General features: G+C 33.7%; 1 non-coding gene across 1 annotated transcript; it reads left to right on the top strand.

The window, feature by feature from the left end:
* Nucleotides 1–341: 341 nt before the first annotated feature.
* On the top strand, nucleotides 342–448 carry LOC115701611 (small nucleolar RNA R71). Its single transcript, XR_004008604.1, has one exon. It is a non-coding gene; the product is annotated as a small nucleolar RNA R71 (small nucleolar RNA).
* Nucleotides 449–8,444: the final 7,996 nt, after the last annotated feature.

Below are 8,444 nucleotides of genomic sequence, written 5' to 3'. Positions count from 1 at the left end.
AACTGTTCACATCCACCAGGCATTCCTCATAGGGGTGAGGGCCCCCACGAAGCTCACAAATAACTTGAGCCTGTTTTGCCTGCACAGCTATTAGTTTTGTCAGGGCCTCTACCTGGGCTGTCAGTTTGGTGATGGCGTGTACCTCATGCATACCAGCCATCATCTTCGTTTGACTTCTTTCAGTTGGCCATTGCTGCTTATTCAGGGCCATTTCTTCTTGCAAATCATAGGCCTCGTTCGCACTTTTTCTCATAAATGCCCCACCAGCTGCGGCATCTATAATCATTCTTGTATTACCAATCTGCCCGTTGTAGAATTTGTGGACCAGCATCCACTTCTCAATACCATGATGAGGACACTTCCTGCTGAGATCCTTAAACCTCTCCCAAGCCTCACGGAGAGATTCATTGTCTAGCTGACAGAAATTATTAATTTCTCCTCGAAGCTTAGCAGACTTTGTTGGAAACTATTTTACCACGATCTTAGATTTACTAACAAGTATGTTATTAACATCCTACATATGAACTTCTAAAACGATATGAAATAAACACATATAAAGTATAAGAAACCTTACAGTGGTTGCAGCGGAATATAATGTCTCCTTCCACTCAGATCTCTAACCCTTGTATCCTTTTTGTAGCAGAGTATTACCAAGATCTGAGTTCGAATCTCCTTCTATTGAAACTGGATTCTTCACAGCCTTACACACTATGATTGAGTACTACTTGATGTGTATGGGCACTCACTCTTTCACTATGGGCTCGGTTTAGAAGAGAGGAAGAGAGAGGGAGTATGGTTTCGGCTAGGGTTAGGGAGGAGGCTCAAATTTTATCTAAAGGAATGAGATTCATCATCTTTTCCCTTAAGCCATCACTATCTATTTATAGGAAACCACCTAGGGTTAGGTAGGATATTGGGCCCCACTTTGCAATTTTGCTTTCTCATCTTATTTTCTCGAAAATGTCAATTTTCCAATTTAACCACTGAAATGCCAAACCTAATTATTTAATAACTAAAAATTAATTATTAAATAATATTGTCATTTAATATATTTATTAATTAGACTTATCAAAGTCTCTTAATTAACAAATAAATCCTAGAAACTCTTTCTTCATAATTAAGCCCTTGCTTAGTGAAAATTCATAAACTAGACATAGTCTAATTTTAGAATTATAATTGATTAATCAAAATCAATTAACTGAGTCTTACAAGTAGTATTGTCTCAACTAGTATGGGGACCATGGGCCTATATATCTGAGCTTCCAATACGCAGACCCAGAATTTACCAAGTAAATTCACTGACCTATTAATTCCTTGTTGCATACACCATAGAACTTGGAATTGCACTCTCAGTTATATAGAACGCTATCAGTTATCCATTGTTATAATCCCAATAATCAATGATCCTCTATCGATGATTTACATTTTACAGGGATTAAATTACCGTTACACCCTTCAATGCATTTTATCCTTAAGACAGTTAGCCACCTATAAATTATATTTCAGTGAACTAAACATAACCACTCAAATGAGTACTCAACCATTTATCTCTGTTTAGCCAAGCTCGAAGGAAATCATCATTTCACTTCTATGCCCTGATAGAAGCTATAGATTCCATATCTATGTTTAGCGCTCTCACTTAATTGCACTACCATGTTCCCAAAATGTACGTATAACCCTGATCAAAAAGTAGGCTTAACTAACAAATCAAAGAACATGTATAATACTCTTGAGATCGAACCTAACCACTTCAGGATTAAGATCATTTGTTCTAGGATCAACTAGGTGATATTGAATTGAATAGATATTACGGTAAGTTTATCATATTTAATTCAAAGTTCAATATCGGTCCCTTCTGATGCATACTCCACGCATCCAATCTAAGCTTTACTTTAACCAATGCCCTGGAAAGAACATAGCACTTATCCAAGGTGCAAGTAAACTATGTTGTAGATTATCATATCAGTTAAACCCTGTGTACTGATAAATCTAGGAATATATATTTAATCACATAATCTTGATTACTTTCCACTGTTCTGACGACACAATAAACAAGAATATAAATGTGATAAGGATTTGGATGAATTTATAAATTAAATAAACAAATAAATGATGACATGAACCAAATGACACAATAAGTGATGAAAATATTTCTGTTTCTTTATTGATATTTAAAAGATAGAGATTACATTGAAACAGAGTTTTATTTAGGGCATAAAACCCAACAAACTCCCACTTGCACTAATATAGAACAATCAGTACATTTCAATTAATCCTAAATTCTAACGGTGCTTTTCAAATGCAGTTCTTGCCAAAACTTTGGTGAATGGATCAGCTAGGTTGTCCTCTGTGTCCACTTTTTCCACCAGTTATCCCCTCTTGCCACATACTCTTTGATGATGTGGTATTTCCTTTCTATATGCTTGCTTCTCCTGTGGCTTCGAGGCTCTTTACTATTGGCTATGGCTCCAGTGTTATCACAAAGCAAAACCAGTGGTTTTTCCATTCCAGGGACGACACCGAGTCCTGTGAAGAACATTCTAAGCCATACAAGTTCTTTTGTAGCCTCTGCAGCAGCTATGTATTCTGCCTCCATGGTAGAGTCTAAAATTGCGGTTTGTTTAGCACTTCTCCAAACCACTACTCCACCCCCAAGAGTAAACACCATCCCAGATGTAGATTTCCTGTCATCAAGACATGCCTAGAAATCTGAATCGGTATATCCTACAGGATTTAAAGCACCACCCTTGTAGACTAACACGAATAGCCTTGTACTCTTCAAGTACTTCAAGATATGCTTAACAGCATTCCAATGTTCCTGTCCTGGATTTGTCTAATACCTGTTCACAATTCCTACTGCATAACAAATGTCAGGTCTAGTGCATAACATAGCATACATTAGACTTCCAACTGCTGAAGCATAAGGAACCCTTCTCATGTCCTCTATCTCTTGAGGATCAGTAGGACACTGTTCCTTAGATAGACGGATACCAAATCTAGAAGGCATGGTTGCTCCTTTGGTGTTGGTCATTGAGAATCTCTCTAAAACCTTATCTATGTAAGCTGTTTGAGAGAGAGCAAGGGATCTATTCTTCCAGTTTCTGATAATCTGAATACCGGGAACATAGGCAGCTTCACCCAAATCTTTCATTTCGAATTGAGTGTCTAGCCATTCCTTAATGTCAGTCATTTTCTTGATATTGTTGCCAATAATCATAATGTCGTCAACATAAAGGACCAGGAAGACTACCACTTGGTTTTCCTTGAGTTGGTAAACACAAGGTTCATCTTCATTCTGAAGAAAGTCGTACGTCTTGATGATTTCATCAAACCTTTTGTTCCAAGAGCGAGAAGCTTGCTTAAGTCCATAAATGGACCTATTGAGTTTGCAAACTTTCTTTTCTTGCCCTGGAAGAACATAGCCTTCTGGTTGCTCCATATAGATGGTTTCTTCAAGAATTCTGTTAAGGAAGGCTGTCTTGACATCCATTTGCCAGATTTCATAATCGAAAGCAGCTGCTATGGAGAGAAGAATTCAGATGGATTTGAGCATGGTGGCCGGACTAAAGGTTTCCTCATAGTCCACGCCTTCTCTTTGGGTGTAACCCTTGGCGACCATTCTAGCTTTAAAAGTTTCGACTTCGCCTCCAGCCCCTCTTTTCTTCTTGTACACCTACTTACATCCAATTGGACAATATTCATCGGGTGCGTCTACATATTCCCAGACTTTGTTCTTTTTCATGGAATCCATTTCTGAATCCATATCGGCTGACCATTGTTTCTGTTCTGGACTTGCCATTGCCTGTTTATAGGTTAATGGGTCGTCATCAATACTGTCACCAATGACCATATTGATTTCACCATCCAAGCCATAACGAGATGGTTTAGTAGAAACCCTCCCACTACGACGAGGAGCGGTGATCTTTTTAACAAGAACTTTAGCGGTAGTTCTCTCAGTTGTATCAACTTGTAAAGGTTCAACAGAGGAAGTGGGATTATCCTCTACTTGAGTAGAAGAGGATGGAACATTAGAAGGATTTATATCTGAAAGCATTTCCTCCAATACTACTTTGCTTTGTGGTTTGAAATTCTTAATATAGTCATCTTCAAGGAAAGTGGCGTTTGTGGAAACAAACACTTTATCATCCTTGCTACTATAAAATAGTCCACCCCTAGTCTCTTTAGAATTTCCAACAAACATGCAAACCTCAGTTCGCTTTTCAAGTTTGCCATCTTTCTTTCTTAAGACATGAGCAGGGCACCCCCAGATTCTGTAATGGCATAAACTAGGTGTACGACCATTCCATAATTCTAAAGGTGTCTTAGGGACTGATTTAGATGGAACAACATTTAAAATGTTGGTCGCCATCTGAATTGCATATCCCCAGAAGGACGTAGGTAGAGTTGAGTAGCTAATCATGGACCTAACCATTTCCAAAAGCGTGCGATTTCTTCTTTCTGCAACTCCATTTTCCTGTGGAGTGCTAGGGGCAGTTAATTGGTATTCAATTCCAAGTTTAATTAAATGATCTTTGAACTGCATATCACTATATTCTCCACCCCTATCAGTTCACAAGATCTTTAATGTTTTACCCAATTGGCTTGAGCCAAAGCTAGAAATTCCTGAAACTTTTCAAACGTTTCAGATTTCTTATGCATAAGGTAAATGTGACCATATCTAGAGTAATCGTCAATGAAAGTTACAAAGTACTCATAACCACCTCTAGCTTTGACATTCAGTGGTCCACAAAGATCTGAATGTACTGTGCCTAGTGGTTCCTTGGCACGCTCTCCCTTTGCAGAGAAAGAACATTTTGTCATTTTGCCTTCTAGGCAAGATTCACAAACTGGTAATTCACCTAAGGTGACATTTTTCAATGGACCACCTTTTGTTAGTCTGTGAAGTCTATCATAGCCTATATGACCAAGACGTAAGTGCCATAGATATGTTTCGTCTTCATTATCGATCTTTTGCTTTTTGTGGTTTCTAGGTTTAGCTACCTTAAACAGTTCGTTATGAAGCGCAAATGGTTCGTCTGATCTTAGAACATAAAGCCCCTGCTCCATAGATGCTACACAAATTTGAATGTCATTTCGAGAAATGGTAGAACCAGAACTCGAAAAATCTAATTTGTATTGTTGCAATTGTAAGCATGAAACAGAAAACAAGTTTCGACTAAAATTTGGAATGAATAAGACATTGTCTAGTTCCAAAATTCTGTTATGAAACTTGAGTTTGGCTTTTCATCTAGCTCTAACCGATACCATTTTGCCATTACCAACTTTAAGTTTCAACTCTCCGAATTTCCAATAATTCCAGTTTTCAAGCAATTGCAATGAACAACTGACATGGTTTGTAGATCCAGAATCAAGAATCCAGATGGATTTATCATTCTCTAAAACACATGATTCAAAAACTAAAGCATCACTGCTTAATCGTTTTTGAATTGTTCTTATTGTTGGTTCAATCTGTTGTGAAGGATAATCCAAGGAAGTGTAATCACTTTCTCTATTCTTCGTAATTGAGCTTGAAGTAGTAGGATTTCGGAGCTATGAACTCTTTGCTCTTCAGATTGAACAATTCCTAGTTTAGATGCTTTGTGGAATTTCATGTTCATCATGAGCAAGTGTGAAGTATTACTCTGACCAGGAGTCATATTCACACCTTCAAATTCATTCCTAAAGGCATATTCTACATGAGTGTTGGGATGTGGGTTGTACATTTGCACTACAAATATCAATAAACAAAAGTAAATCATTTGGTTCAATAAATTCATACACAAGTTCAGAAAATAACAAGTAATCAGATATGTTTGCAAAAATACTAAAAACTAAACATATTTATTATTTTCCAAGGTTTCCAACATAATGAAATACAGTGTCCCAGTAGGCGAGAGTCAAAGATAACATTAGTTGAATAGAGTAGTCAGCTCATCTAAAATGGATACCATTTTAGCAACCTTTTATTCGATCAAAATGAGAATCCAACGTTGTCCCGGTAGGCAAGAGTCAAGGTTATACTCATTTTATGAGCTTCCACCATTGTTTCATGTTCTGTAAATTAATGTCTAAGTAGTCACCGTAGGGGAGAGTATAATAGAGACGAAAACTTACAAAACACTAATCATGTGAGATCTTACGGTGTTAAATGCTTTCAACAAATAACCATCCATAAGGGGGACGAAGTCTAGCGTCTCGAGGTTATATTGAAAACATTTAACTATTGTAAGACCAACAATGGAGATTGAATATCTCTTGATTAAAGCTCATTATTTAAAATAATGTATTTTTAATTAATCATTTATTTTAATCCATATATTTTAATAATGAAAATTAATTAATTTAGAGTAGGTCCAAAATTAATTAAAAAAGTAATTTTTAACTTTAATTTAATTTTCAAAAATCATTATATAATAAAATATAAAAATTTTAAAATTATAAATATAATAAAATAAATACTTTGAAAAATATCTAATTTAAGTTGTTGTAAAATAATAAATTTTCAAATTAAATTATTTTTCAAAAATTTAATTAAATAACAAATTAAGTTACTAACCACTTAATTTGAAAAATATTCCATTTTAAGTTGATCTAAAGTTAACAAACTTTCAACTTAAAAAATATCTCAAGAATCTCTCGATAACTAATTCCTAGAATTTCTCAACTTAATTTTGAAATTCAAAAAAAATATTCAAATTTAAGTTAGATGAGAAAAATCAGTTAAAATAACTAATTTATAACTTAAATAGGAATATTTAATAAATAAGCTTCAGAAAGAATCTAGTGAGTTAAAAATTTTCATTTAATTAAATACAAGAAAAATACAAATAGTTTGTCAATAAATAATATCTAAAATGTAAGAGTGTTTTTCTTAAAATTAACTTTAAAATATTAAAATGAAAATAAATTCCATATATTTTAAAAGTTAATTATGTTGCTAATCAATTTTATTAGGTTAAACTAATTTAATTAACCTAGCACAGTTATTCAAATCAGGCAAATGGGCCTTCACAGTTGGGGTTGTCCATGTGAGGGAGGGCTGGGTTCAGTATGTCGTACCCACTGCTATTGGCCCCCTAACTCTCACACAAGGCCCAAAAGAGAGGAATTTAACCTTACAATGAACAACTGTTATTAATTGAATAGGACCAATCACTAAATGGGCCTAAATAAAATATATCATGGTGTGACATTTTATTTAGCAACCTAGTCCATTTTAAAAAATTAAATAGGCTACCTATATGCATCTAAACCCAAAGTAAACATATAGGCTCACACAGGCACACAGATTTGGATGGACCCTATCATGTTTCTAGGTCATACACAGATGAAAGAAGAATGTAAAATTTACCTGTTACAAATTATTGGTTTGACCTATTGACAATTGAAGGGTTAAAATCAGATCATTGGATGTGTCAACAAGTTAACCATGGCAATTTAGATCAAGCAATAATAAAATTTGTTATACAATCAAACAATATAAAACATATACACCTGCAACAAGTTAGATAGTTGGATATAGGGTTTATTTAATTTTAAATTAATTTAATTTAATTTAAAAAAAATTCAAAAAAAAATAAATAAAAAAAATATTTTTTTTCGGAATAAATAAATTAAAAAAATTAAAATTAAACCTATAATTTTGAAATATTATGTTTCAACTAACCTAAGAATCTTTTTCGAAAAAAAATGCCAACTACCTTTCAAATTTCATGTTATTTTTAAAAATTAAATATTCAATAAAATAAAATGATAATTTAATATCATTTTTCTTATTTTATAATTTAGTTTAAATAAAAAAAAATAACAAAATTTAAAAGTTAGCATAATATCCTAATTCTATTTAAAATATCATGATTAAACTAATTTTATTTCAAATTTAAATAAGGTCAATTTATTAAAAAAAATAGAATAATTTAAAAATATTAATATCTGACCTTAAATTTTAAAATAAGATAAAATATCAAATTTTAAAAAAAATAAGATAATTAATTAAGCAAAAAAAATAGATTTTTACCTATTTTCAAGTTCAAATTACACTAATATCTTAAATTAATTTTTTTTAAAAAATAATTAATTTAATTCTGATAATTAGATTTGAAATATAAAAAGTAAAAATTAAAATACAAAACTACACAAAAAATTCGAAATTTAATTCCATGAAACAGCATGAAAAAATATAAAAATTGGAAAAAATTACATTTGGTACGGATGGTATGCAATGCTGGCCGAGAATCCTCGGCGCTGGAGGCTGCACGCAACCTTTCCGAGCGCGGGTAGGGGAATTCATACATCCCGTGTGTGTTTCTTCGGACACGCAGTGTCCGAACACGCATCTGACCGAGTGAAACTCGGTGTCCGCGCGCGTGTGTTGTGCACACGATTTCTGATTTTTTTTCGATTTTCAAAATATCATAACTAATTCAAATAAAATTGAAATTAGG

This window comes from Cannabis sativa, chromosome 8 (genome assembly GCF_029168945.1).
Source record: "Cannabis sativa cultivar Pink pepper isolate KNU-18-1 chromosome 8, ASM2916894v1, whole genome shotgun sequence".
NCBI classification, from domain to species: domain Eukaryota; kingdom Viridiplantae; phylum Streptophyta; class Magnoliopsida; order Rosales; family Cannabaceae; genus Cannabis; species Cannabis sativa.
This window is presented reverse-complemented; position numbering and strand designations above follow the sequence as displayed.